The sequence below is a fragment of the Perissodus microlepis genome, chromosome 18 (assembly GCF_051167445.1).
Source record: "Perissodus microlepis isolate ML-2025 ecotype Zambia chromosome 18, ASM5116744v1, whole genome shotgun sequence".
NCBI lineage: Eukaryota > Metazoa > Chordata > Actinopteri > Cichliformes > Cichlidae > Perissodus > Perissodus microlepis.
This window is the reverse complement of record NC_140478.1, coordinates 2,081,520-2,107,052: the sequence shown is the minus strand read 5'-3', so window position 1 is coordinate 2,107,052 and position 25,533 is coordinate 2,081,520. Positions and strand designations below refer to the sequence as shown.

Here is a 25,533-nt window from a genome sequence, read left to right as displayed (position 1 = left end):
AGCTGCCCATTAATGAGGGCACATAAACGACATTCCTTTTGGCTGTTTTCAGCAATGTCTTGTGCTGCCAGGTGAGGCCATCCGCACCACACCGGGGCCTGTGCTGCTAAGATAGGTCATCTAAATTACACTAGGGCGTCTGCATCTGGCTGAGGACCGTTGCTTCCGGCTGAGAACATCTACAACACACCAGGGCCTGAGTTGCAGGAAGAAGCCACCTCCACCTCACCAGGTCCTGTGCAGCTAGCTGAGGCCATCTACAACACACCACGGCCTGTGCTCCTGGCTTTGGCCACCTACACCACACCAGGTTCTGTGGCTCTGGCTGAGGCCAACTACACCACACCAGGGCCTGTGGCTCTGGCTGAAGCCATCTACCCCACACCAGGGCCTGTGTTGCTGGTTGAGGCCATTTTAATCACACCAGGGCCTGTGCTGCTGGATGAGGCCATATACATCACACGAGGGCTTGCTCTACTGGATGAGGCCAACTACACCACACCAGGGCCTGTGCTTCTGGCTGAGGCCATCTACATTACACAAGGGCTTGCGCTGCTGGCTTAGTCCATTTACACCACACCAGGGCCTGTGGCTCTGGCTTAGGCCATATACACCCCACCAGGGCCTTTGCTTCTGGCTGAGGCCACCTACACCACACCAGGTCCTGTGCTGCTGGTGGAGGCCATCTACACCAAACCAGGGCCTGTACTGCTGGTTAAAAGATAAATTGAGTCCTTGGGTTAGAGTATTAGGCAACCATACAGTTACCATTAACAATGTAGTTAAATTGGAGGGTTGTGTTTCGTAACTTCAAGTACTGCCCAACTCACCACTTGATTCCATAAATTGACACTTTGTGCTGAGGTCTGCAGCTTACGGCCATACCACCCTGAGCACGCCTGCTCTCGTCTGATCTCGGAAGCTAAGCAGGGTTTGGCTTGGTTAGTACTTGGATGGGAGACCGCCTGGGAATACCAGGTGCTGTAAGCTTTTCATGTCATTGAACTGCTTTTGATCCAGAGAAGGAGGGTGTTGAAAGACCCAAAGCAGCTGCCCATTAATGAGGGCACATAAACGACATTCCTTTTGGCTGTTTTCAGCAATGTCTTGTGCTGCCAGGTGAGGCCATCCGCACCACACCGGGGCCTGTGCTGCTAAGATAGGTGATCTAAATTACACCAGGGCGTCTGCATCTGGCTGAGGACCGGTGCTTCCGGCTGAGAACATCTACAACACACCAGGGCCTGAGTTGCAGGAAGAAGCCACCTCCACCTCACCAGGTCCTGTGCAGCTAGCTGAGGCCATCTACAACACACCACGGCCTGTGCTCCTGGCTTTGGCCACCTACACCACACCAGGTTCTGTGGCTCTTGCTGAGGCCAACTACACCACACCAGGGCCTGTGGCTCTGGCTGAAGCCATCTACCCCACACCAGGGCCTGTGTTGCTGGTTGAGGCCATTTTAATCACACCAGGGCCTGTGCTGCTGGATGAGGCCATATACATCACACGAGGGCTTGCTCTACTGGATGAGGCCAACTACACCACACCAGGGCCTGTGCTTCTGGCTGAGGCCATCTACATTACACGAGGGCTTGCGCTGCTGGCTTAGTCCATCTACACCACAACAGGGCCTGTGGCTCTGGCTTAGGCCATATACACCCCACCAGGGCCTTTGCTTCTGGCTGAGGCCACCTACACCACACCAGTTCCTGTGCTGCTGGTGGAGGCCATCTACACCAAACCAGGGCCTGTACTGCTGGTTAAAAGCTAAATTGAGTCCTTGGGTTAGGGTATTAGGCAACCATGCAGTTACCATTAACAATGTAGTTAAATTGGAGGGTTGTGTTTCGTAACTTCAAGTACTGCCCAACTCACCACTTGATTCCATAAATTGACACTTTGTGCTGAGGTCTGCAGCTTACGGCCATACCACCCTGAGCACGCCCGCTCTCGTCTGATCTCGGAAGCTAAGCAGGGTTGGGCTTGGATAGTACTTGGATGGGAGACTGCCTGGGAATACCAGGTGCTGTAAGCTTTTCATGTCATTGAACTTCTTTTGATCCAGAGAAGGAGGGTGTTGAAAGACCCAAAGCAGCTGCCCATTAATGAGGGCACATAAACGACATTCCTTTTGGCTGTTTTCAGCAATGTCTTGTGCTGCCAGGTGAGGCCATCCGCACCACACCGGGGCCTGTGCTGCTAAGATAGGTGATCTAAATTACACCAGGGCGTGTGCATCTGGCTGAGGACCGGTGCTTCGGGCTGAGAACATCTACAACACACCAGGGCCTGAGTTGCAGGAAGAAGCCACCTCCACCTCACCAGGTCCTGTGCAGCTAGCTGAGGCCATCTACAACACACCACGGCCTGTGCTCCTGGCTTTGGCCACCAACACCACACCAGGTTCTGTGGCTCTGGCTGAGGCCAACTACACCACACCAGGGCCTGTGGCTCTGGCTGAAGCCATCTACCCCACACCAGGGCCTGTGTTGCTGGTTGAGGCCATTTTAATCACACCAGGGCCTGTGCTGCTGGATGAGGCCATATACATCACACGAGGGCTTGCTCTACTGGATGAGGCCAACTACACCACACCAGGGCCTGTGCTTCTGGCTGAGGCCATCTACATTACACGAGGGCTTGCGCTGCTGGCTTAGTCCATCTACACCACAACAGGGCCTGTGGCTCTGGCTTAGGCCATATACACCCCACCAGGGCCTTTGCTTCTGGCTGAGGCCACCTACACCACACCAGGTCCTGTGCTGCTGGTGGAGGCCATCTACACCAAACCAGGGCCTGTACTGCTGGTTAAAAGCTAAATTGAGTCCTTGGGTTAGGGTATTAGGCAACCATGCAGTTACCATTAACAATGTAGTTAAATTGGAGGGTTGTGTTTTGTAACTTCAAGTACTGCCCAACTCACCACTTGATTCCATAAATTGACACTTTGTGCTGAGGTCTGCAGCTTACGGCCATACCACCCTGAGCACGCCCGCTCTCGTCTGATCTCGGAAGCTAAGCAGGGTTTGGCTTGGTTAGTACTTGGATGGGAGACCGCCTGGGAATACCAGGTGCTGTAAGCTTTTCATGTCACTGAACTTCTTTTGATCCAGAGAAGGAGGGTGTTGAAAGACCCAAAGCAGCTGCCCATTAATGAGGGCACATAAACGACATTCCTTTTGGCTGTTTTCAGCAATGTCTTGTGCTGCCAGGTGAGGCCATCCGCACCACACCGGGGCCTGTGCTGCTAAGATAGGTCATCTAAATTACACCAGGGTGTGTGCATCTGGCTGAGGACCGGTGCTTCCGGCTGAGGCCATCTACAACACACCAGGGCCTGAGTTGCAGGAAGAAGCCACCTCCACCTCACCAGGTCCTGTGCTGCTAGCTGAGGCCATCTATAACACACCACGGCCTGTGCTCCTGGCTTTGGCCACCAACACCACACCAGGTTCTGTGGCTCTGGCTGAGGCCAACTACACCACACCAGGGCCTGTGGCTCTGGCTGAAGCCATCTACCCCACACCAGGGCCTGTGTTGCTGGTTGAGGCCATTTTAATCACACCAGGGCCTGTGCTGCTGGATGAGGCCATATACATCACATGAGGGCTTGCTCTACTGGATGAGGCCAACTACACCACACCAGGGCCTGTGCTTCTGGCTGAGGCCATCTACATTACACGAGGGCTTGCGCTGCTGGCTTAGTCCATCTACACCACACCAGGGCCTGTGGCTCTGGCTTAGGCCATATACACCCCACCAGGGCCTTTGCTTCTGGCTGAGGCCACCTACACCACACCAGGTCCTGTGCTGCTGGTGGAGGCCATCTACACCAAACCAGGGCCTGTACTGCTGGTTAAAAGCTAAATTGAGTCCTTGGGTTAGAGTATTAGGCAACCATGCAGTTACCATTAACAATGTAGTTAAATTGGAGGGTTGTGTTTCGTAACTTCAAGTACTGCCCAACTCACCACTTGATTCCATAAATTGACACTTTGTGCTGAGGTCTGCAGCTTACGGCCATACCACCCTGAGCACGCCTGCTCTCGTCTGATCTCGGAAGCTAAGCAGGGTTGGGCTTGGTTAGTACTTGGATGGGAGACCGCCTGGGAATACCAGGTGCCGTAAGCTTTTCATGTCATTGAACTGCTTTTGATCCAGAGAAGGAGGGTGTTGAAAGACCCAAAGCAGCTGCCCATTAATGAGGGCACATAAACGACATTCCTTTTGGCTGTTTTCAGCAATGTCTTGTGCTGCCAGGTGAGGCCATCCGCACCACACCGGGGCCTGTGCTGCTAAGATAGGTCATCTAAATTACACCAGGGCGTGTGCATCTGGCTGAGGACCGGTGCTTCCGGCTGAGGCCATCTATAACACACCAGGGCCTGAGTTGCAGGAAGAAGCCACCTCCACCTCACCAAGGTCCTGTGCTGCTAGCTGAGGCCATCTACAACACACCACGGCCTGTGCTCCTGGCTTTGGCCACCAACACCACACCAGGTTCTGTGGCTCTGGCTGAGGCCAACTACACCACACCAGGGCCTGTGGCTCTGGCTGAAGCCATCTACCCCACACCAGGGTCTGTGTTGCTGGTTGAGGCAATTTTAATCACACCAGGGCCTGTGCTGCTGGATGAGGCCATATACATCACACGAGGGCTTGCTCTACTGGATGAGGACAACTACACCTCACCAGGGCCTGTGCTTCTGGCTGAGGCCATCTACATTACACGAGGGCTTGCGCTGCTGGCTTAGTCCATCTACACCACACCAGGGCCTGTGGCTCTGGCTTAGGCCATATACACCCCACCAGGGCCTTTGCTTCTGGCTGAGGCCACCTACACCACACCAGGTCCTGTGCTGCTGGTGGAGGCCATCTACACCAAACCAGGGCCTGTACTGCTGGTTAAAAGCTAAATTGAGTCCTTGGGTTAGAGTATTAGGCAACCATGCAGTTACCATTAACAATGTAGTTAAATTGGAGGGTTGTGTTTCGTAACTTCAAGTACTGCCCAACTCACCACTTGATTCCATAAATTGACACTTTGTGCTGAGGTCTGCAGCTTACGGCCATACCACCCTGAGCACGCCCGCTCTAGTCTGATCTCGGAAGCTAAGCAGGGTTGGGCTTGGTTAGTACTTGGATGGGAGACCGCCTGGGAATACCAGGTGCTGTAAGCTTTTCATGTCATTGAACTGCTTTTGATCCAGAGAAGGAGGGTGTTGAAAGACCCAAAGCAGCTGCCCATTAATGAGGGCACATAAACGACATTCCTTTTGGCTGTTTTCAGCAATGTCTTGTGCTGCCAGGTGAGGCCATCCGCACCACACCGGGGCCTGTGCTGCTAAGATAGGTCATCTAAATTACACCAGGGCGTGTGCATCTGGCTGAGGACCGGTGCTTCTGGCTGAGGCCTTCTACAACACACCAGGGCCTGAGTTGCAGGAAGAAGCCACCTCCACCTCACCAGGTCCTGTGCAGCTAGCTGAGGCCATCTACAACACACCACGGCCTGTGCTCCTGGCTTTGGCCACCAACACCACACCAGGTTCTGTGGCTCTGGCTGAGGCCAACTACACCACACCAGGGCCTGTGGCTCTGGCTGAAGCCATCTACCCCACACCAGGGCCTGTGTTGCTGGTTGAGGCCATTTTAATCACACCAGGGCCTGTGCTGCTGGATGAGGCCATATACATCACACGAGGGCTTGCTCTACTGGATGAGGCCAACTACACCACACCAGGGCCTGTGCTTCTGGCTGAGGCCATCTACATTACACGAGGGCTTGCGCTGCTGGCTTAGTCCATCTACACCACAACAGGGCCTGTGGCTCTGGCTTAGGCCATATACACCCCACCAGGGCCTTTGCTTCTGGCTGAGGCCACCTACACCACACCAGGTCCTGTGCTGCTGGTGGAGGCCATCTACACCAAACCAGGGCCTGTACTGCTGGTTAAAAGCTAAATTGAGTCCTTGGGTTAGGGTATTAGGCAACCATGCAGTTACCATTAACAATGTAGTTAAATTGGAGGGTTGTGTTTTGTAACTTCAAGTACTGCCCAACTCACCACTTGATTCCATAAATTGACACTTTGTGCTGAGGTCTGCAGCTTACGGCCATACCACCCTGAGCACGCCCGCTCTCGTCTGATCTCGGAAGCTAAGCAGGGTTGGTCTTGGTTAGTACTTGGATGGGAGACCGCCTGGGAATACCAGGTGCCGTAAGCTTTTCATGTCATTGAACTGCTTTTGATCCAGAGAAGGAGGGTGTTGAAAGACCCAAAGCAGCTGCCCATTAATGAGGGCACATAAACGACATTCCTTTTGGCTGTTTTCAGCAATGTCTTGTGCTGCCAGGTGAGGCCATCCGCACCACACCGGGGCCTGTGCTGCTAAGATAGGTCATCTAAATTACACCAGGGCGTGTGCATCTGGCTGGGGACCGGTGCTTCCGGCTGAGGCCATCTACAACACACCAGGGCCTGAGTTTCAGGAAGAAGCCACCTCCACCTCACCAGGTCCTGTGCTGCTAGCTGAGGCCATCTACAACACACCACGGCCTGTGCTCCTGGCTTTGGCCACCAACACCACACCAGGTTCTGTGGCTCTGGCTGAGGCCAACTACACCACACCAGGGCCTGTGGCTCTGGCTGAAGCCATCTACCCCACACCAGGGCCTGTGTTGCTGGTTGAGGCCATTTTAATCACACCAGGGCCTGTGCTGCTGGATGAGGCCATATACATCACACGAGGGCTTGCTCTACTGGATGAGGCCAACTACACCACACCAGGGCCTGTGCTTCTGGCTGAGGCCATCTACATTACACGAGGGCTTGCGCTGCTGGCTTAGTCCATCTACACCACACCAGGGCCTGTGGCTCTGGCTTAGGCCATATACACCCCACCAGGGCCTTTGCTTCTGGCTGAGGCCACCTACACCACACCAGGTCCTGTGCTGCTGGTGGAGGCCATCTACACCAAACCAGGGCCTGTACTGCTGGTTAAAAGATAAATTGAGTCCTTGGGTTAGAGTATTAGGCAACCATGCAGTTACCATTAACAATGTAGTTAAATTGGAGGGTTGTGTTTCGTAACTTCAAGTACTGCCCAACTCACCACTTGATTCCATAAATTGACACTTTGTGCTGAGGTCTGCAGCTTACGGCCATACCACCCTGAGCACGCCCGCTCTCGTCTGATCTCGGAAGCTAAGCAGGGTTGGGCTTGGTTAGTACTTGGATGGGAGACCGCCTGGGAATACCAGGTGCCGTAAGCTTTTCATGTCATTGAACTGCTTTTGATCCAGAGAAGGAGGGTGTTGAAAGACCCAAAGCAGCTGCCCATTAATGAGGGCACATAAACGACATTCCTTTTGGCTGTTTTCAGCAATGTCTTGTGCTGCCAGGTGAGGCCATCCGCACCACACCGGGGCCTGTGCTGCTAAGATAGGTCATCTAAATTACACCAGGGCGTGTGCATCTGGCTGAGGACCGGTGCTTCCGGCTGAGGCCATCTACAACACACCAGGGCCTGAGTTTCAGGAAGAAGCCACCTCCACCTCACCAGGTCCTGTGCTGCTAGCTGAGGCCATCTACAACACACCACGGCCTGTGCTCCTGGCTTTGGCCACCAACACCACACCAGGTTCTGTGGCTCTGGCTGAGGCCACCAACACCACACCAGGGCCTGTGGCTCTGGCTGAAGCCATCTACCCCACACCAGGGCCTGTGTTGCTGGTTGAGGCCATTTTAATCACACCAGGGCCTGTGCTGCTGGATGAGGCCATATACATCACACGAGGGCTTGCTCTACTGGATGAGGCCAACTACACCACACCAGGGCCTGTGCTTCTGGCTGAGGCCATCTACATTACACGAGGGCTTGCGCTGCTGGCTTAGTCCATCTACACCACACCAGGGCCTGTGGCTCTGGCTTAGGCCATATACACCCCACCAGGGCCTTTGCTTCTGGCTGAGGCCACCTACACCACACCAGGTCCTGTGCTGCTGGTGGAGGCCATCTACACCAAACCAGGGCCTGTACTGCTGGTTAAAAGCTAAATTGAGTCCTTGGGTTAGGGTATTAGGCAACCATGCAGTTACCATTAACAATGTAGTTAAATTGGAGGGTTGTGTTTCGTAACTTCAAGTACTGCCCAACTCACCACTTGATTCCATAAATTGACACTTTGTGCTGTGGTCTGCAGCTTACGGCCATACCACCCTGAGCACGCCCGCTCTCGTCTGATCTCGGAAGCTAAGCAGGGTTGGGCTTGGTTAGTACTTGGATGGGAGACCGCCTGGGAATACCAGGTGCTGTAAGCTTTTCATGTCATTGAACTGCTTTTGATCCAGAGAAGGAGGGTGTTGAAAGACCCAAAGCAGCTGCCCATTAATGAGGGCACATAAACGACATTCCTTTTGGCTGTTTTCAGCAATGTCTTGTGCTGCCAGGTGAGGCCATCCGCACCACACCGGGGCCTGTGCTGCTATGATAGGTCATCTAAATTACACCAGGGCGTGTGCATCTGGCTGAGGACCGTTGCTTCCGGCTGAGAACATCTACAACACACCAGGGCCTGAGTTGCAGGAAGAAGCCACCTCCACCTCACCAGGTCCTGTGCAGCTAGCTGAGGCCATCTACAACACACCACGGCCTGTGCTCCTGGCTTTGGCCACCTACACCACACCAGGTTCTGTGGCTCTGGCTGAGGCCAACTACACCACACCAGGGCCTGTGGCTCTGGCTGAAGCCATCTACCCCACACCAGGGCCTGTGTTGCTGGTTGAGGCCATTTTAATCACACCAGGGCCTGTGCTGCTGGATGAGGCCATATACATCACACGAGGGCTTGCTCTACTGGATGAGGCCAACTACACCACACCAGGGCCTGTGCTTCTGGCTGAGGCAATCTACATTACACGAGGGCTTGCGCTGCTGGCTTAGTCCATCTACACCACACCAGGGCCTGTGGCTCTGGCTTAGGCCATATACACCCCACCAGGGCCTTTGCTTCTGGCTGAGGCCACCTACACCACACCAGGTCCTGTGCTGCTGGTGGAGGCCATCTACACCAAACCAGGGCCTGTACTGCTGGTTAAAAGATAAATTGAGTCCTTGGGTTAGAGTATTAGGCAACCATGCAGTTACCATTAACAATGTAGTTAAATTGGAGGGTTGTGTTTCGTAACTTCAAGTACTGCCCAACTCACCACTTGATTCCATAAATTGACACTTTGTGCTGAGGTCTGCAGCTTACGGCCATACCACCCTGAGCACGCCCGCTCTCGTCTGATCTCGGAAGCTAAGCAGGGTTGGGCTTGGTTAGTACTTGGATGGGAGACCGCCTGGGAATACCAGGTGCCGTAAGCTTTTCATGTCATTGAACTGCTTTTGATCCAGAGAAGGAGGGTGTTGAAAGACCCAAAGCAGCTGCCCATTAATGAGGGCACATAAACGACATTCCTTTTGGCTGTTTTCAGCAATGTCTTGTGCTGCCAGGTGAGGCCATCCGCACCACACTGGGGCCTGTGCTGCTAAGATAGGTCATCTAAATTACACCAGGGCGTGTGCATCTGGCTGAGGACCGGTGCTTCCGGCTGAGGCCATCTACAACACACCAGGGCCTGAGTTTCAGGAAGAAGCCACCTCCACCTCACCAGGTCCTGTGCTGCTAGCTGAGGCCATCTACAACACACCACGGCCTGTGCTCCTGGCTTTGGCCACCAACACCACACCAGGTTCTGTGGCTCTGGCTGAGGCCACCAACACCACACCAGGGCCTGTGGCTCTGGCTGAAGCCATCTACCCCACACCAGGGCCTGTGTTGCTGGTTGAGGCCATTTTAATCACACCAGGGCCTGTGCTGCTGGATGAGGCCATATACATCACACGAGGGCTTGCTCTACTGGATGAGGCCAACTACACCACACCAGGGCCTGTGCTTCTGGCTGAGGCCATCTACATTACACGAGGGCTTGCGCTGCTGGCTTAGTCCATCTACACCACACCAGGGCCTGTGGCTCTGGCTTAGGCCATATACACCCCACCAGGGCCTTTGCTTCTGGCTGAGGCCACCTACACCACACCAGGTCCTGTGCTGCTGGTGGAGGCCATCTACACCAAACCAGGGCCTGTACTGCTGGTTAAAAGCAAAATTGAGTCCTTGGGTTAGGGTATTAGGCAACCATGCAGTTACCATTAACAATGTAGTTAAATTGGAGGGTTGTGTTTCGTAACTTCAAGTACTGCCCAACTCACCACTTGATTCCATAAATTGACACTTTGTGCTGAGGTCTGCAGCTTACGGCCATACCACCCTGAGCACGCCCGCTCTCGTCTGATCTCGGAAGCTAAGCAGGGTTGGGCTTGGTTAGTACTTGGATGGGAGACCGCCTGGGAATACCAGGTGCTGTAAGCTTTTCATGTCATTGAACTGCTTTTGATCCAGAGAAGGAGGGTGTTGAAAGACCCAAAGCAGCTGCCCATTAATGAGGGCACATAAACGACATTCCTTTTGGCTGTTTTCAGCAATGTCTTGTGCTGCCAGGTGAGGCCATCCGCACCACACCGGGGCCTGTGCTGCTAAGATAGGTCATCTAAATTACACCAGGGCGTGTGCATCTGGCTGAGGACCGGTGCTTCCGGCTGAGGCCTTCTACAACACACCAGGGCCTGAGTTGCAGGAAGAAGCCACCTCCACATCACCAGGTCCTGTGCTGCTAGCTGAGGCCATCTACAACACACCACGGCCTGTGCTCCTGGCTTTGGCCACCAACACCACACCAGGTTCTGTGGCTCTGGCTGAGGCCAACTACACCACACCAGGGCCTGTGGCTCTGGCTGAAGCCATCTACCCCACACCAGGGCCTGTGTTGCTGGTTGAGGCCATTTTAATCACACCAGGGCCTGTGCTGCTGGATGAGGCCATATACATCACACGAGGGCTTGCTCTACTGGATGAGGCCAACTACACCACACCAGGGCCTGTGCTTCTGGCTCAGGCCATCTACATTACACGAGGGCTTGCGCTGCTGGCTTAGTCCATCTACACCACAACAGGGCCTGTGGCTCTGGCTTAGGCCATATACACCCCACCAGGGCCTTTGCTTCTGGCTGAGGCCACCTACACCACACCAGGTCCTGTGCTGCTGGTGGAGGCCATCTACACCAAACCAGGGCCTGTACTGCTGGTTAAAAGCTAAATTGAGTCCTTGGGTTAGGGTATTAGGCAACCATGCAGTTACCATTAACAATGTAGTTAAATTGGAGGGTTGTGTTTCGTAACTTCAAGTACTGCCCAACTCACCACTTGATTCCATAAATTGACACTTTGTGCTGAGGGCTGCAGCTTACGGCCATACCACCCTGAGCACGCCCGCTCTCGTCTGATCTCGGAAGCTAAGCAGGGTTGGGCTTGGTTAGTACTTGGATGGGAGACCGCCTGGGAATACCAGGTGCTGTAAGCTTTTCATGTCATTGAACTGCTTTTGATCCAGAGAAGGAGGGTGTTGAAAGACCCAAAGCAGCTGCCCATTAATGAGGGCACATAAACGACATTCCTTTTGGCTGTTTTCAGCAATGTCTTGTGCTGCCAGGTGAGGCCATCCGCACCACACCGGGGCCTGTGCTGCTAAGATAGGTCATCTAAATTACACCAGGGCGTGTGCATCTGGCTGAGGACCGGTGCTTCCGGCTGAGGCCTTCTACAACACACCAGGGCCTGAGTTGCAGGAAGAAGCCACCTCCACCTCACCAGGTCCTGTGCTGCTAGCTGAGGCCATCTACAACACACCACGGCCTGTGCTCCTGGCTTTGGCCACCTACACCACACCAGGTTCTGTGGCTCTGGCTGAGGCCAACTACACCACACCAGGGCCTGTGGCTCTGGCTGAAGCCATCTACCCCACACCAGGGCCTGTGTTGCTGGTTGAGGCCATTTTAATCACACCAGGGCCTGTGCTGCTGGATGAGGCCATATACATCACACGAGGGCTTGCTCTACTGGATGAGGCCAACTACACCACACCAGGGCCTGTGCTTCTGGCTGAGGCCATCTACATTACACGAGGGCTTGCGCTGCTGGCTTAGTCCATCTACACCACACCAGGGCCTGTGGCTCTGGCTTAGGCCATATACACCCCACCAGGGCCTTTGCTTCTGGCTGAGGCCACCTACACCACACCAGGTCCTGTGCTGCTGGTGGAGGCCATCTACACCAAACCAGGGCCTGTACTGCTGGTTAAAAGCTAAATTGTGTCCTTGGGTTAGAGTATTAGGCAACCATGCAGTTACCATTAACAATGTAGTTAAATTGGAGGGTTGTGTTTCGTAACTTCAAGTACTGCCCAACTCACCACTTGATTCCATAAATTGACACTTTGTGCTGAGGTCTGCAGCTTACGGCCATACCACCCTGAGCACGCCCGCTCTCGTCTGATCTCGGAAGCTAAGCAGGGTTGGGCTTGGTTAGTACTTGGATGGGAGACCGCCTGGGAATACCAGGTGCCGTAAGCTTTTCATGTCATTGAACTGCTTTTGATCCAGAGAAGGAGGGTGTTGAAAGACCCAAAGCAGCTGCCCATTAATGAGGGCACATAAACGACATTCCTTTTGGCTGTTTTCAGCAATGTCTTGTGCTGCCAGGTGAGGCCATCCGCACCACACCGGGGCCTGTGCTGCTAAGATAGGTCATCTAAATTACACCAGGGCGTGTGCATCTGGCTGAGGACCGGTGCTTCCGGCTGAGGCCATCTACAACACACCAGGGCCTGAGTTTCAGGAAGAAGCCACCTCCACCTCACCAGGTCCTGTGCTGCTAGCTGAGGCCATCTACAACACACCACGGCCTGTGCTCCTGGCTTTGGCCACCAACACCACACCAGGTTCTGTGGCTCTGGCTGAGGCCACCAACACCACACCAGGGCCTGTGGCTCTGGCTGAAGCCATCTACCCCACACCAGGGCCTGTGTTGCTGGTTGAGGCCATTTTAATCACACCAGGGCCTGTGCTGCTGGATGAGGCCATATACATCACACGAGGGCTTGCTCTACTGGATGAGGCCAACTACACCACACCAGGGCCTGTGCTTCTGGCTGAGGCCATCTACATTACACGAGGGCTTGCGCTGCTGGCTTAGTCCATCTACACCACACCAGGGCCTGTGGCTCTGGCTTAGGCCATATACACCCCACCAGGGCCTTTGCTTCTGGCTGAGGCCACCTACACCACACCAGGTCCTGTGCTGCTGGTGGAGGCCATCTACACCAAACCAGGGCCTGTACTGCTGGTTAAAAGATAAATTGAGTCCTTGGGTTAGAGTATTAGGCAACCATGCAGTTACCATTAACAATGTAGTTAAATTGGAGGGTTGTGTTTCGTAACTTCAAGTACTGCCCAACTCACCACTTGATTCCATAAATTGACACTTTGTGCTGAGGTCTGCAGCTTACGGCCATACCACCCTAAGCACGCCCCCTCTCGTCTGATCTCGGAAGCTAAGCAGGGTTGGGCTTGGTTAGTACTTGGATGGGAGACCGCCTGGGAATACCAGGTGCTGTAAGCTTTTCATGTCATTGAACTGCTTTTGATCCAGAGAAGGAGGGTGTTGAAAGACCCAAAGCAGCTGCCCATTAATGAGGGCACATAAACGACATTCCTTTTGGCTGTTTTCAGCAATGTCTTGTGCTGCCAGGTGAGGCCATCCGCACCACACCGGGGCCTGTGCTGCTAAGATAGGTCATCTAAATTACACCAGGGCGTGTGCATCTGGCTGAGGACCGGTGCTTCCGGCTGAGGCCTTCTACAACACACCAGGGCCTGAGTTGCAGGAAGAAGCCACCTCCACCTCACCAGGTCCTGTGCTGCTAGCTGAGGCCATCTACAACACACCACGGCCTGTGCTCCTGGCTTTGGCCACCAACACCACACCAGGTTCTGTGGCTCTGGCTGAGGCCAACTACACCACACCAGGGCCTGTGGCTCTGGCTGAAGCCATCTACCCCACACCAGGGCCTGTGTTGCTGGTTGAGGCCATTTTAATCACACCAGGGCCTGTGCTGCTGGATGAGGCCATATACATCACACGAGGGCTTGCTCTACTGGATGAGGCCAACTACACCACACCAGGGCCTGTGCTTCTGGCTCAGGCCATCTACATTACACGAGGGCTTGCGCTGCTGGCTTAGTCCATCTACACCACAACAGGGCCTGTGGCTCTGGCTTAGGCCATATACACCCCACCAGGGCCTTTGCTTCTGGCTGAGGCCACCTACACCACACCAGGTCCTGTGCTGCTGGTGGAGGCCATCTACACCAAACCAGGGCCTGTACTGCTGGTTAAAAGCTAAATTGAGTCCTTGGGTTAGGGTATTAGGCAGCCATGCAGTTACCATTAACAATGTAGTTAAATTGGAGGGTTGTGTTTCGTAACTTCAAGTACTGCCCAACTCACCACTTGATTCCATAAATTGAGACTTTGTGCTGAGGTCTGCAGCTTACGGCCATACCACCCTGAGCACGCCCGCTCTCGTCTGATCTCGGAAGCTAAGCAGGGTTGGGCTTGGTTAGTACTTGGATGGGAGACCGCCTGGGAATACCAGGTGCTGTAAGCTTTTCATGTCATTGAACTGCTTTTGATCCAGAGAAGGAGGGTGTTGAAAGACCCAAAGCAGCTGCCCATTAATGAGGGCACATAAACGACATTCCTTTTGGCTGTTTTCAGCAATGTCTTGTGCTGCCAGGTGAGGCCATCCGCACCACACCGGGGCCTGTGCTGCTAAGATAGGTCATCTAAATTACACCAGGGCGTGTGCATCTGGCTGAGGACCGGTGCTTCCGGCTGAGGCCTTCTACAACACACCAGGGCCTGAGTTGCAGGAAGAAGCCACCTCCACCTCACCAGGTCCTGTGCTGCTAGCTGAGGCCATCTACAACACACCACGGCCTGTGCTCCTGGCTTTGGCCACCAACACCACACCAGGTTCTGTGGCTCTGGCTGAGGCCAACTACACCACACCAGGGCCTGTGGCTCTGGCTGAAGCCATCTACCCCACACCAGGGCCTGTGTTGCTGGTTGAGGCCATTTTAATCACACCAGGGCCTGTGCTGCTGGATGAGGCCATATACATCACACGAGGGCTTGCTCTACTGGATGAGGCCAACTACACCACACCAGGGCCTGTGCTTCTGGCTGAGGCCATCTACATTACACGAGGGCTTGCGCTGCTGGCTTAGTCCATCTACACCACAACAGGGCCTGTGGCTCTGGCTTAGGCCATATACACCCCACCAGGGCCTTTGCTTCTGGCTGAGGCCACCTACACCACACCAGGTCCTGTGCTGCTGGTGGAGGCCATCTACACCAAACCAGGGCCTGTACTGCTGGTTAAAAGCAAAATTGAGTCCTTGGGTTAGGGTATTAGGCAACCATGCAGTTACCATTAACAATGTAGTTAAATTGGAGGGTTGTGTTTCGTAACTTCAAGTACTGCCCAACTCACCACTTCATTCCATAAATTGACACTTTGTGCTGAGGTCTGCAGCTTACGGCCATACCACCCTGAGCACGCCCGCTCTCGTCTGATCTCGGAAGCTAAGCAGGGTTGGGCTTGGTTAGTACTTGGATGGGAGACCGCCTGGGAATACCAGGTGCTGTAAGCTTTTCATGTCATTGAACTGCTTTTGATCCAGAGAAGGAGGGTGTTGAAAGACCCAAAGCAGCTGCCCATTAATGAGGGCACATAAACGACATTCCTTTTGGCTGTTTTCAGCAATGTCTTGTGCTGCCAGGTGAGGCCATCCGCACCACACCGGGGCCTGTGCTGCTAAGATAGGTCATCTAAATTACACCAGGGCGTCTGCATCTGGCTGAGGACCGTTGCTTCCGGCTGAGAACATCTACAACACACCAGGGCCTGAGTTGCAGGAAGAAGCCACCTCCACCTCACCAGGTCCTGTGCTGCTAGCTGAGGCCATCTACAACACACCACGGCCTGTGCTCCTGGCTTTGGCCACCTACACCACACCAGGTTCTGTGGCTCTGGCTGAGGCCAACTACACCACACCAGGGCCTGTGGCTCTGGCTGAAGCCATCTACCCCACACCAGGGCCTGTGTTGCTGGTTGAGGCCATTTTAATCACACCAGGGCCTGTGCTGCTGGATGAGGCCATATACATCACACGAGGGCTTGCTCTACTGGATGAGGCCAACTACACCACACCAGGGCCTGTGCTTCTGGCTGAGGCCATCTACATTACACGAGGGCTTGCGCTGCTGGCTTAGTCCATCTACACCACACCAGGGCCTGTGGCTCTGGCTTAGGCCATATACACCCCACCAGGGCCTTTGCTTCTGGCTGAGGCCACCTACACCACACCAGGTCCTGTGCTGCTGGTGGAGGCCATCTACACCAAACCAGGGCCTGTACTGCTGGTTAAAAGCTAAATTGAGTCCTTGGGTTAGAGTATTAGGCAACCATGCAGTTACCATTAACAATGTAGTTAAATTGGAGGGTTGTGTTTCGTAACTTCAAGTACTGCCCAACTCACCACTTGATTCCATAAATTGACACTTTGTGCTGAGGTCTGCAGCTTACGGCCATACCACCCTGAGCACGCCCGCTCTCGTCTGATCTCGGAAGCTAAGCAGGGTTGGGCTTGGTTAGTACTTGGATGGGAGACCGCCTGGGAATACCAGGTGCCGTAAGCTTTTCATGTCATTGAACTGCTTTTGATCCAGAGAAGGAGGGTGTTGAAAGACCCAAAGCAGCTGCCCATTAATGAGGGCACATAAACGACATTCCTTTTGGCTGTTTTCAGCAATGTCTTGTGCTGCCAGGTGAGGCCATCCGCACCACACCGGGGCCTGTGCTGCTAAGATAGGTCATCTAAATTACACCAGGGCGTGTGCATCTGGCTGAGGACCGGTGCTTCCGGCTGAGGCCTTCTACAACACACCAGGGCCTGAGTTGCAGGAAGAAGCCACCTCCACCTCACCAGGTCCTGTGCTGCTAGCTGAGGCCATCTACAACACACCACGGCCTGTGCTCCTGGCTTTGGCCACCAACACCACACCAGGTTCTGTGGCTCTGGCTGAGGCCAACTACACCACACCAGGGCCTGTGGCTCTGGCTGAAGCCATCTACCCCACACCAGGGCCTGTGTTGCTGGTTGAGGCCATTTTAATCACACCAGGGCCTGTGCTGCTGGATGAGGCCATATACATCACACGAGGGCTTGCTCTACTGGATGAGGCCAACTACACCACACCAGGGCCTGTGCTTCTGGCTGAGGCCATCTACATTACACGAGGGCTTGCGCTGCTGGCTTAGTCCATCTACACCACAACAGGGCCTGTGGCTCTGGCTTAGGCCATATACACCCCACCAGGGCCTTTGCTTCTGGCTGAGGCCACCTACACCACACCAGGTCCTGTGCTGCTGGTGGAGGCCATCTACACCAAACCAGGGCCTGTACTGCTGGTTAAAAGCAAAATTGAGTCCTTGGGTTAGGGTATTAGGCAACCATGCAGTTACCATTAACAATGTAGTTAAATTGGAGGGTTGTGTTTCGTAACTTCAAGTACTGCCCAACTCACCACTTGATTCCATAAATTGACACTTTGTGCTGAGGTCTGCAGCTTACGGCCATACCACCCTGAGCACGCCCGCTCTCGTCTGATCTCGGAAGCTAAGCAGGGTTGGGCTTGGTTAGTACTTGGATGGGAGACCGCCTGGGAATACCAGGTGCTGTAAGCTTTTCATGTCATTGAACTGCTTTTGATCCAGAGAAGGAGGGTGTTGAAAGACCCAAAGCAGCTGCCCATTAATGAGGGCACATAAACGACATTCCTTTTGGCTGTTTTCAGCAATGTCTTGTGCTGCCAGGTGAGGCCATCCGCACCACACCGGGGCCTGTGCTGCTAAGATAGGTCATCTAAATTACACCAGGGCGTCTGCATCTGGCTGAGGACCGTTGCTTCCGGCTGAGAACATCTACAACACACCAGGGCCTGAGTTGCAGGAAGAAGCCACCTCCACCTCACCAGGTCCTGTGCTGCTAGCTGAGGCCATCTACAACACACCACGGCCTGTGCTCCTGGCTTTGGCCACCTACACCACACCAGGTTCTGTGGCTCTGGCTGAGGCCAACTACACCACACCAGGGCCTGTGGCTCTGGCTGAAGCCATCTACCCCACACCAGGGCCTGTGTTGCTGGTTGAGGCCATTTTAATCACACCAGGGCCTGTGCTGCTGGATGAGGCCATATACATCACACGAGGGCTTGCTCTACTGGATGAGGCCAACTACACCACACCAGGGCCTGTGCTTCTGGCTGAGGCCATCTACATTACACGAGGGCTTGCGCTGCTGGCTTAGTCCATCTACACCACACCAGGGCCTGTGGCTCTGGCTTAGGCCATATACACCCCACCAGGGCCTTTGCTTCTGGCTGAGGCCACCTACACCACACCAGGTCCTGTGCTGCTGGTGGAGGCCATCTACACCAAACCAGGGCCTGTACTGCTGGTTAAAAGCTAAATTGAGTCCTTGGGTTAGAGTATTAGGCAACCATGCAGTTACCATTAACAATGTAGTTAAATTGGAGGGTTGTGTTTCGTAACTTCAAGTACTGCCCAACTCACCACTTGATTCCATAAATTGAGACTTTGTGCTGAGGTCTGCAGCTTACGGCCATACCACCCTGAGCACGCCCGCTCTCGGCTGATCTCGGAAGCTAAGCAGGGTTGGGCTTGGTTAGTACTTGGATGGGAGACCGCCTGGGAATACCAGGTGCCGTAAGCTTTTCATGTCATTGAACTGCTTTTGATCCAGAGAAGGAGGGTGTTGAAAGACCCAAAGCAGCTGCCCATTAATGAGGGCACATAAACGACATTCCTTTTGGCTGTTTTCAGCAATGTCTTGTGCTGCCAGGTGAGGCCATCCGCACCACACCGGGGCCTTTGCTGCTAAGATAGGTCATCTAAATTACACCAGGGCGTGTGCATCTGGCTGAGGACCGGTGCTTCCGGCTGAGGCCATCTACAACACACCAGGGCCTGTGCTCCTGGCTTTGGCCACCAACACCACACCAGGTTCTGTGGCTCTGGCTGAGGCCAACTACACCACACCAGGGCCTGTGGCTCTGGCTGAAGCCATCTACCCCACACCAGGGCCTGTGTTGCTGGTTGAGGCCATTTTAATCACACCAGGGCCTGTGCTGCTGGATGAGGCCATATACATCACACGAGGGCTTGCTCTACTGGATGAGGCCAACTACACCACACCAGGGCCTGTGCTTCTGGCTGAGGCCATCTACATTACACGAGGGCTTGCGCTGCTGGCTTAGTCCATCTACACCACAACAGGGCCTGTGGCTCTGGCTTAGGCCATATACACCCCACCAGGGCCTTTGCTTCTGGCTGAGGCCACCTACACCACACCAGGTCCTGTGCTGCTGGTGGAGGCCATCTACACCAAACCAGGGCCTGTACTGCTGGTTAAAAGCAAAATTGAGTCCTTGGGTTAGGGTATTAGGCAACCATGCAGTTACCATTAACAATGTAGTTAAATTGGAGGGTTGTGTTTCGTAACTTCAAGTACTGCCCAACTCACCACTTGATTCCATAAATTGACACTTTGTGCTGAGGTCTGCAGCTTACGGCCATACCACCCTGAGCACGCCCGCTCTCGTCTGATCTCGGAAGCTAAGCAGGGTTGGGCTTGGTTAGTACTTGGATGGGAGACCGCCTGGGAATACCAGGTGCCGTAAGCTTTTCATGTCATTGAACTGCTTTTGATCCAGAGAAGGAGGGTGTTGAAAGACCCAAAGCAGCTGCCCATTAATGAGGGCATATAAACGACATTCCTTTTGGCTGTTTTCAGCAATGTCTTGTGCTGCCAGGTGAGGCCATCCGCACCACACCGGGGCCTGTGCTGCTAAGATAGGTCATCTAAATTACACCAGGGCGTCTGCATCTGGCTGAGGAACGGTGCTTCCGGCTGAGGCCATCTACAACACACCAGGGCCTGAGTTTCAGGAAGAAGCCACCTCCACCTCACCAGGTCCTGTGCTGCTAGCTGAGGCCATCTACAACACACCACGGCCTGTGCTCCTGGCTTTGGCCACCAACACCACACCAGGTTCTGTGGCTCTGGCTGAGGCCAACTACACCACACCAGGGCCTGTGGCTCTGGCTGAAGCCATCTACCCCACACCAGGGCCTGTGTTGCTGGTTGAGGCCATTTTATTCACACCAGGGCCTGTGCTGCTGGATGAGGCCATATACATCACACGAGGGCTTGCTCTACTGGATGAGGCCAACTACACCACACCAGGGCCTGTGCTTCTGGCTGAGGCCATCTACATTACACGAGGGCTTGCGCTGCTGGCTTAGTCCATCTACACCACACCAGGGCCTGTGGCTCTGGCTTAGGCCATATACACCCCACCAGGGCCTTTGCTTCTGGCTGAGGCCACCTACACCACACCAGGTCCTGTGCTGCTGGTGGAGGCCATCTACACCAAACCAGGGCCTGTACTGCTGGTTAAAAGCTAAATTGAGTCCTTGGGTTAGAGTATTAGGCAACCATGCAGTTACCATTAACAATGTAGTTAAATTGGAGGGTTGTGTTTCGTAACTTCAAGTACTGCCCAACTCACCACTTGATTCCATAAATTGAGACTTTGTGCTGAGGTCTGCAGCTTACGGCCATACCACCCTGAGCACGCCCGCTCTCGTCTGATCTCGGAAGCTAAGCAGGGTTGGGCTTGGTTAGTACTTGGATGGGAGACCGCCTGGGAATACCAGGTGCTGTAAGCTTTTCATGTCATTGAACTGCTTTTGATCCAGAGAAGGAGGGTGTTGAAAGACCCAAAGCAGCTGCCCATTAATGAGGGCACATAAACGACATTCCTTTTGGCTGTTTTCAGCAATGTCTTGTGCTGCCAGGTGAGGCCATCCGCACCACACCGGGGCCTGTGCTGCTAAGATAGGTCATCTAAATTACACCAGGGCGTGTGCATCTGGCTGAGGACCGGTGCTTCCGGCTGAGGCCATCTACAACACACCAGGGCCTGAGTTGCAGGAAGAAGCCACCAACACCTCACCAGGTCCTGTGCTGCTAGCTGAGGCCATCTACAACACACCACGGCCTGTGCTCCTGGCTTTGGCCACCAACACCACACCAGGTTCTGTGGCTCTGGCTGAGGCCACCAACACCACACCAGGGCCTGTGGCTCTGGCTGAAGCCATCTACCCCACACCAGGGCCTGTGTTGCTGGTTGAGGCCATTTTAATCACACCAGGGCCTGTGCTGCTGGATGAGGCCATATACATCACACGAGGGCTTGCTCTACTGGATGAGGCCAACTACACCACACCAGGGCCTGTGCTTCTGGCTGAGGCCATCTACATTACACGAGGGCTTGCGCTGCTGGCTTAGTCCATCTACACCACACCAGGGCCTGTGGCTCTGGCTTAGGCCATATACACCCCACCAGGGCCTTTGCTTCTGGCTGAGGCCACCTACACCACACCAGGTCCTGTGCTGCTGGTGGAGGCCATCTACACCAAACCAGGGCCTGTACTGCTGGTTAAAAGCTAAATTGAGTCCTTGGGTTAGAGTATTAGGCAACCATGCAGTTACCATTAACAATGTAGTTAAATTGGAGGGTTGTGTTTCGTAACTTCAAGTACTGCCCAACTCACCACTTGATTCCATAAATTGACACTTTGTGCTGAGGTCTGCAGCTTACGGCCATACCACCCTGAGCACGCCCGCTCTCGTCTGATCTCGGAAGCTAAGCAGGGTTGGGCTTGGTTAGTACTTGGATGGGAGACCGCCTGGGAATACCAGGTGCTGTAAGCTTTTCATGTCATTGAACTGCTTTTGATCCAGAGAAGGAGGGTGTTGAAAGACCCAAAGCAGCTGCCCATTAATGAGGGCACATAAACGACATTCCTTTTGGCTGTTTTCAGCAATGTCTTGTGCTGCCAGGTGAGGCCATCCGCACCACACCGGGGCCTGTGCTGCTAAGATAGGTCATCTAAATTACACCAGGGCGTGTGCATCTGGCTGAGGACCGGTGCTTCCGGCTGAGGCCTTCTACAACACACCAGGGCCTGAGTTGCAGGAAGAAGCCACCTCCACCTCACCAGGTCCTGTGCTGCTAGCTGAGGCCATCTACAACACACCACGGCCTGTGCTCCTGGCTTTGGCCACCAACACCACACCAGGTTCTGTGGCTCTGGCTGAGGCCAACTACACCACACCAGGGCCTGTGGCTCTGGCTGAAGCCATCTACCCCACACCAGGGCCTGTGTTGCTGGTTGAGGCCATTTTAATCACACCAGGGCCTGTGCTGCTGGATGAGGCCATATACATCACACGAGGGCTTGCTCTACTGGATGAGGCCAACTACACCACACCAGGGCCTGTGCTTCTGGCTGAGGCCATCTACATTACACGAGGGCTTGCGCTGCTGGCTTAGTCCATCTACACCACAACAGGGCCTGTGGCTCTGGCTTAGGCCATATACACCCCACCAGGGCCTTTGCTTCTGGCTGAGGCCACCTACACCACACCAGGTCCTGTGCTGCTGGTGGAGGCCATCTACACCAAACCAGGGCCTGTACTGCTGGTTAAAAGCTAAATTGAGTCCTTGGGTTAGGGTATTAGGCAGCCATGCAGTTACCATTAACAATGTAGTTAAATTGGAGGGTTGTGTTTCGTAACTTCAAGTACTGCCCAACTCACCACTTGATTCCATAAATTGAGACTTTGTGCTGAGGTCTGCAGCTTACGGCCATACCACCCTGAGCACGCCCGCTCTCGTCTGATCTCGGAAGCTAAGCAGGGTTGGGCTTGGTTAGTACTTGGATGGTAGACCGCCTGGGAATACCAGGTGCTGTAAGCTTTTCATGTCATTGAACTGCTTTTGATCCAGAGAAGGAGGGTGTTGAAAGACCCAAAGCAGCTGCCCATTAATGAGGGCACATAAACGACATTCCTTTTGGCTGTTTTCAGCAATGTCTTGTGCTGCCAGGTGAGGCCATCCGCACCACACCGGGGCCTGTGCTGCTAAGATAGGTCATCTAAATTACACCAGGGCGTGTGCATCTGGCTGAGGACCGGTGCTTCCGGCTGAGGCCTTCTACAACACACCAGGGCCTGAGTTGCAGGAAGAAGCCACCTCCACCTGCCCAGGTCCTGTGCTGCTAGCTGAGGCCATCTACAACACACCACGGCCTGTGCTCCTGGCTTTGGCCACCAACACCACACCAGGTTCTGTGGCTCTGGCTGAGGCCAACTACACCACACCAGGGCCTGTGGCTCTGGCTGAAGCCATCTACCCCACACCAGGGCCTGTGTTGCTGGTTGAGGCCATTTTAATCACACCAGGGCCTGTGCTGCTGGATGAGGCCATATACATCACACGAGGGCTTGCTCTACTGGATGAGGCCAACTACACCACACCAGGGCCTGTGCTTCTGGCTCAGGCCATCTACATTACACGAGGGCTTGCGCTGCTGGCTTAGTCCATCTACACCACAACAGGGCCTGTGGCTCTGGCTTAGGCCATATACACCCCACCAGGGCCTTTGCTTCTGGCTGAGGCCACCTACACCACACCAGGTCCTGTGCTGCTGGTGGAGGCCATCTACACCAAACCAGGGCCTGTACTGCTGGTTAAAAGCTAAATTGAGTCCTTGGGTTAGGGTATTAGGCAGCCATGCAGTTACCATTAACAATGTAGTTAAATTGGAGGGTTGTGTTTCGTAACTTCAAGTACTGCCCAACTCACCACTTGATTCCATAAATTGACACTTTGTGCTGAGGTCTGCAGCTTACGGCCATACCACCCTGAGCACGCCCGCTCTCGGCTGATCTCGGAAGCTAAGCAGGGTTGGGCTTGGTTAGTACTTGGATGGGAGACCGCCTGGGAATACCAGGTGCCGTAAGCTTTTCATGTCATTGAACTGCTTTTGATCCAGAGAAGGAGGGTGTTGAAAGACCCAAAGCAGCTGCCCATTAATGAGGGCACATAAACGACATTCCTTTTGGCTGTTTTCAGCAATGTCTTGTGCTGCCAGGTGAGGCCATCCGCACCACACCGGGGCCTTTGCTGCTAAGATAGGTCATCTAAATTACACCAGGGCGTGTGCATCTGGCTGAGGACCGGTGCTTCCGGCTGAGGCCATCTACAACACACCAGGGCCTGTGCTCCTGGCTTTGGCCACCAACACCACACCAGGTTCTGTGGCTCTGGCTGAGGCCAACTACACCACACCAGGGCCTGTGGCTCTGGCTGAAGCCATCTACCCCACACCAGGGCCTGTGTTGCTGGTTGAGGCCATTTTAATCACACCAGGGCCTGTGCTGCTGGATGAGGCCATATACATCACACGAGGGCTTGCTCTACTGGATGAGGCCAACTACACCACACCAGGGCCTGTGCTTCTGGCTGAGGCCATCTACATTACACGAGGGCTTGCGCTGCTGGCTTAGTCCATCTACACCACAACAGGGCCTGTGGCTCTGGCTTAGGCCATATACACCCCACCAGGGCCTTTGCTTCTGGCTGAGGCCACCTACACCACACCAGGTCCTGTGCTGCTGGTGGAGGCCATCTACACCAAACCAGGGCCTGTACTGCTGGTTAAAAGCAAAATTGAGTCCTTGGGTTAGGGTATTAGGCAACCATGCAGTTACCATTAACAATGTAGTTAAATTGGAGGGTTGTGTTTCGTAACTTCAAGTACTGCCCAACTCACCACTTGATTCCATAAATTGACACTTTGTGCTGAGGTCTGCAGCTTACGGCCATACCACCCTGAGCACGCCCGCTCTCGTCTGATCTCGGAAGCTAAGCAGGGTTGGGCTTGGTTAGTACTTGGATGGGAGACCGCCTGGGAATACCAGGTGCCGTAAGCTTTTCATGTCATTGAACTGCTTTTGATCCAGAGAAGGAGGGTGTTGAAAGACCCAAAGCAGCTGCCCATTAATGAGGGCACATGAACGACATTCCTTTTGGCTGTTTTCAGCAATGTCTTGTGCTGCCAGGTGAGGCCATCCGCACCACACCGGGGCCTGTGCTGCTAAGATAGGTCATCTAAATTACACCAGGGCGTCTGCATCTGGCTGAGGAACGGTGCTTCCGGCTGAGGCCATCTACAACACACCAGGGCCTGAGTTGCAGGAAGAAGCCACCTCCACCTCACCAGGTCCTGTGCTGCTAGCTGAGGCCATCTACAACACACCACGGCCTGTGCTCCTGGCTTTGGCCACCAACACCACACCAGGTTCTGTGGCTCTGGCTGAGGCCACCAACACCACACCAGGGCCTGTGGCTCTGGCTGAAGCCATCTACCCCACACCAGGGCCTGTGTTGCTGGTTGAGGCCATTTTAATCACACCAGGGCCTGTGCTGCTGGATGAGGCCATATACATCACACGAGGGCTTGCTCTACTGGATGAGGCCAACTACACCACACCAGGGCCTGTGCTTCTGGCTGAGGCCATCTACAT

The 25,533-nt window shown here is 54.2% G+C and overlaps 22 non-coding genes and 2 pseudogenes across 22 annotated transcripts; all 24 read left to right on the top strand.

Annotated features, from left to right (window-relative positions):
- Positions 1-871: 871 nt before the first annotated feature.
- LOC146366753 (5S ribosomal RNA) lies at positions 872-990 on the top strand (annotated as a pseudogene).
- A 929-nt stretch (positions 991-1,919) lies between these two features.
- On the top strand, positions 1,920-2,038 carry LOC146366752 (5S ribosomal RNA). Its single transcript, XR_014797967.1, has one exon. It is a non-coding gene; the product is annotated as a 5S ribosomal RNA (ribosomal RNA).
- A 929-nt stretch (positions 2,039-2,967) lies between these two features.
- On the top strand, positions 2,968-3,086 carry LOC146366751 (5S ribosomal RNA). The gene has a single exon (XR_014798023.1). It is a non-coding gene; the product is annotated as a 5S ribosomal RNA (ribosomal RNA).
- A 929-nt stretch (positions 3,087-4,015) lies between these two features.
- On the top strand, positions 4,016-4,134 carry LOC146366750 (5S ribosomal RNA). The gene has a single exon (XR_014797903.1). It is a non-coding gene; the product is annotated as a 5S ribosomal RNA (ribosomal RNA).
- A 930-nt stretch (positions 4,135-5,064) lies between these two features.
- On the top strand, positions 5,065-5,183 carry LOC146366749 (5S ribosomal RNA). The gene has a single exon (XR_014798005.1). It is a non-coding gene; the product is annotated as a 5S ribosomal RNA (ribosomal RNA).
- Positions 5,184-6,112: 929 nt separating this feature from the next.
- On the top strand, positions 6,113-6,231 carry LOC146366748 (5S ribosomal RNA). Its single transcript, XR_014797948.1, has one exon. It is a non-coding gene; the product is annotated as a 5S ribosomal RNA (ribosomal RNA).
- Positions 6,232-7,160: 929 nt separating this feature from the next.
- LOC146366747 (5S ribosomal RNA) lies at positions 7,161-7,279 on the top strand. The gene has a single exon (XR_014798399.1). It is a non-coding gene; the product is annotated as a 5S ribosomal RNA (ribosomal RNA).
- A 929-nt stretch (positions 7,280-8,208) lies between these two features.
- Positions 8,209-8,327, top strand: LOC146366746 (5S ribosomal RNA). The gene has a single exon (XR_014797767.1). It is a non-coding gene; the product is annotated as a 5S ribosomal RNA (ribosomal RNA).
- Positions 8,328-9,256: 929 nt separating this feature from the next.
- Positions 9,257-9,375, top strand: LOC146366745 (5S ribosomal RNA). Its single transcript, XR_014798398.1, has one exon. It is a non-coding gene; the product is annotated as a 5S ribosomal RNA (ribosomal RNA).
- A 929-nt stretch (positions 9,376-10,304) lies between these two features.
- On the top strand, positions 10,305-10,423 carry LOC146366744 (5S ribosomal RNA). Its single transcript, XR_014797765.1, has one exon. It is a non-coding gene; the product is annotated as a 5S ribosomal RNA (ribosomal RNA).
- A 929-nt stretch (positions 10,424-11,352) lies between these two features.
- On the top strand, positions 11,353-11,471 carry LOC146366743 (5S ribosomal RNA). Its single transcript, XR_014797764.1, has one exon. It is a non-coding gene; the product is annotated as a 5S ribosomal RNA (ribosomal RNA).
- A 929-nt stretch (positions 11,472-12,400) lies between these two features.
- LOC146366742 (5S ribosomal RNA) lies at positions 12,401-12,519 on the top strand. Its single transcript, XR_014798397.1, has one exon. It is a non-coding gene; the product is annotated as a 5S ribosomal RNA (ribosomal RNA).
- A 929-nt stretch (positions 12,520-13,448) lies between these two features.
- LOC146366741 (5S ribosomal RNA) lies at positions 13,449-13,567 on the top strand (annotated as a pseudogene).
- Positions 13,568-14,496: 929 nt separating this feature from the next.
- On the top strand, positions 14,497-14,615 carry LOC146366740 (5S ribosomal RNA). The gene has a single exon (XR_014797763.1). It is a non-coding gene; the product is annotated as a 5S ribosomal RNA (ribosomal RNA).
- Positions 14,616-15,544: 929 nt separating this feature from the next.
- Positions 15,545-15,663, top strand: LOC146366739 (5S ribosomal RNA). The gene has a single exon (XR_014797762.1). It is a non-coding gene; the product is annotated as a 5S ribosomal RNA (ribosomal RNA).
- Positions 15,664-16,592: 929 nt separating this feature from the next.
- On the top strand, positions 16,593-16,711 carry LOC146366738 (5S ribosomal RNA). The gene has a single exon (XR_014798396.1). It is a non-coding gene; the product is annotated as a 5S ribosomal RNA (ribosomal RNA).
- Positions 16,712-17,640: 929 nt separating this feature from the next.
- Positions 17,641-17,759, top strand: LOC146366737 (5S ribosomal RNA). Its single transcript, XR_014797761.1, has one exon. It is a non-coding gene; the product is annotated as a 5S ribosomal RNA (ribosomal RNA).
- A 929-nt stretch (positions 17,760-18,688) lies between these two features.
- On the top strand, positions 18,689-18,807 carry LOC146366736 (5S ribosomal RNA). The gene has a single exon (XR_014797976.1). It is a non-coding gene; the product is annotated as a 5S ribosomal RNA (ribosomal RNA).
- Positions 18,808-19,658: 851 nt separating this feature from the next.
- On the top strand, positions 19,659-19,777 carry LOC146366735 (5S ribosomal RNA). The gene has a single exon (XR_014798395.1). It is a non-coding gene; the product is annotated as a 5S ribosomal RNA (ribosomal RNA).
- A 929-nt stretch (positions 19,778-20,706) lies between these two features.
- LOC146366734 (5S ribosomal RNA) lies at positions 20,707-20,825 on the top strand. Its single transcript, XR_014797760.1, has one exon. It is a non-coding gene; the product is annotated as a 5S ribosomal RNA (ribosomal RNA).
- Positions 20,826-21,754: 929 nt separating this feature from the next.
- Positions 21,755-21,873, top strand: LOC146366733 (5S ribosomal RNA). Its single transcript, XR_014797759.1, has one exon. It is a non-coding gene; the product is annotated as a 5S ribosomal RNA (ribosomal RNA).
- A 929-nt stretch (positions 21,874-22,802) lies between these two features.
- LOC146366732 (5S ribosomal RNA) lies at positions 22,803-22,921 on the top strand. The gene has a single exon (XR_014797946.1). It is a non-coding gene; the product is annotated as a 5S ribosomal RNA (ribosomal RNA).
- Positions 22,922-23,850: 929 nt separating this feature from the next.
- LOC146366731 (5S ribosomal RNA) lies at positions 23,851-23,969 on the top strand. The gene has a single exon (XR_014797975.1). It is a non-coding gene; the product is annotated as a 5S ribosomal RNA (ribosomal RNA).
- Positions 23,970-24,820: 851 nt separating this feature from the next.
- LOC146366730 (5S ribosomal RNA) lies at positions 24,821-24,939 on the top strand. The gene has a single exon (XR_014798394.1). It is a non-coding gene; the product is annotated as a 5S ribosomal RNA (ribosomal RNA).
- The last annotated feature ends 594 nt before the right edge of the window (positions 24,940-25,533 follow it).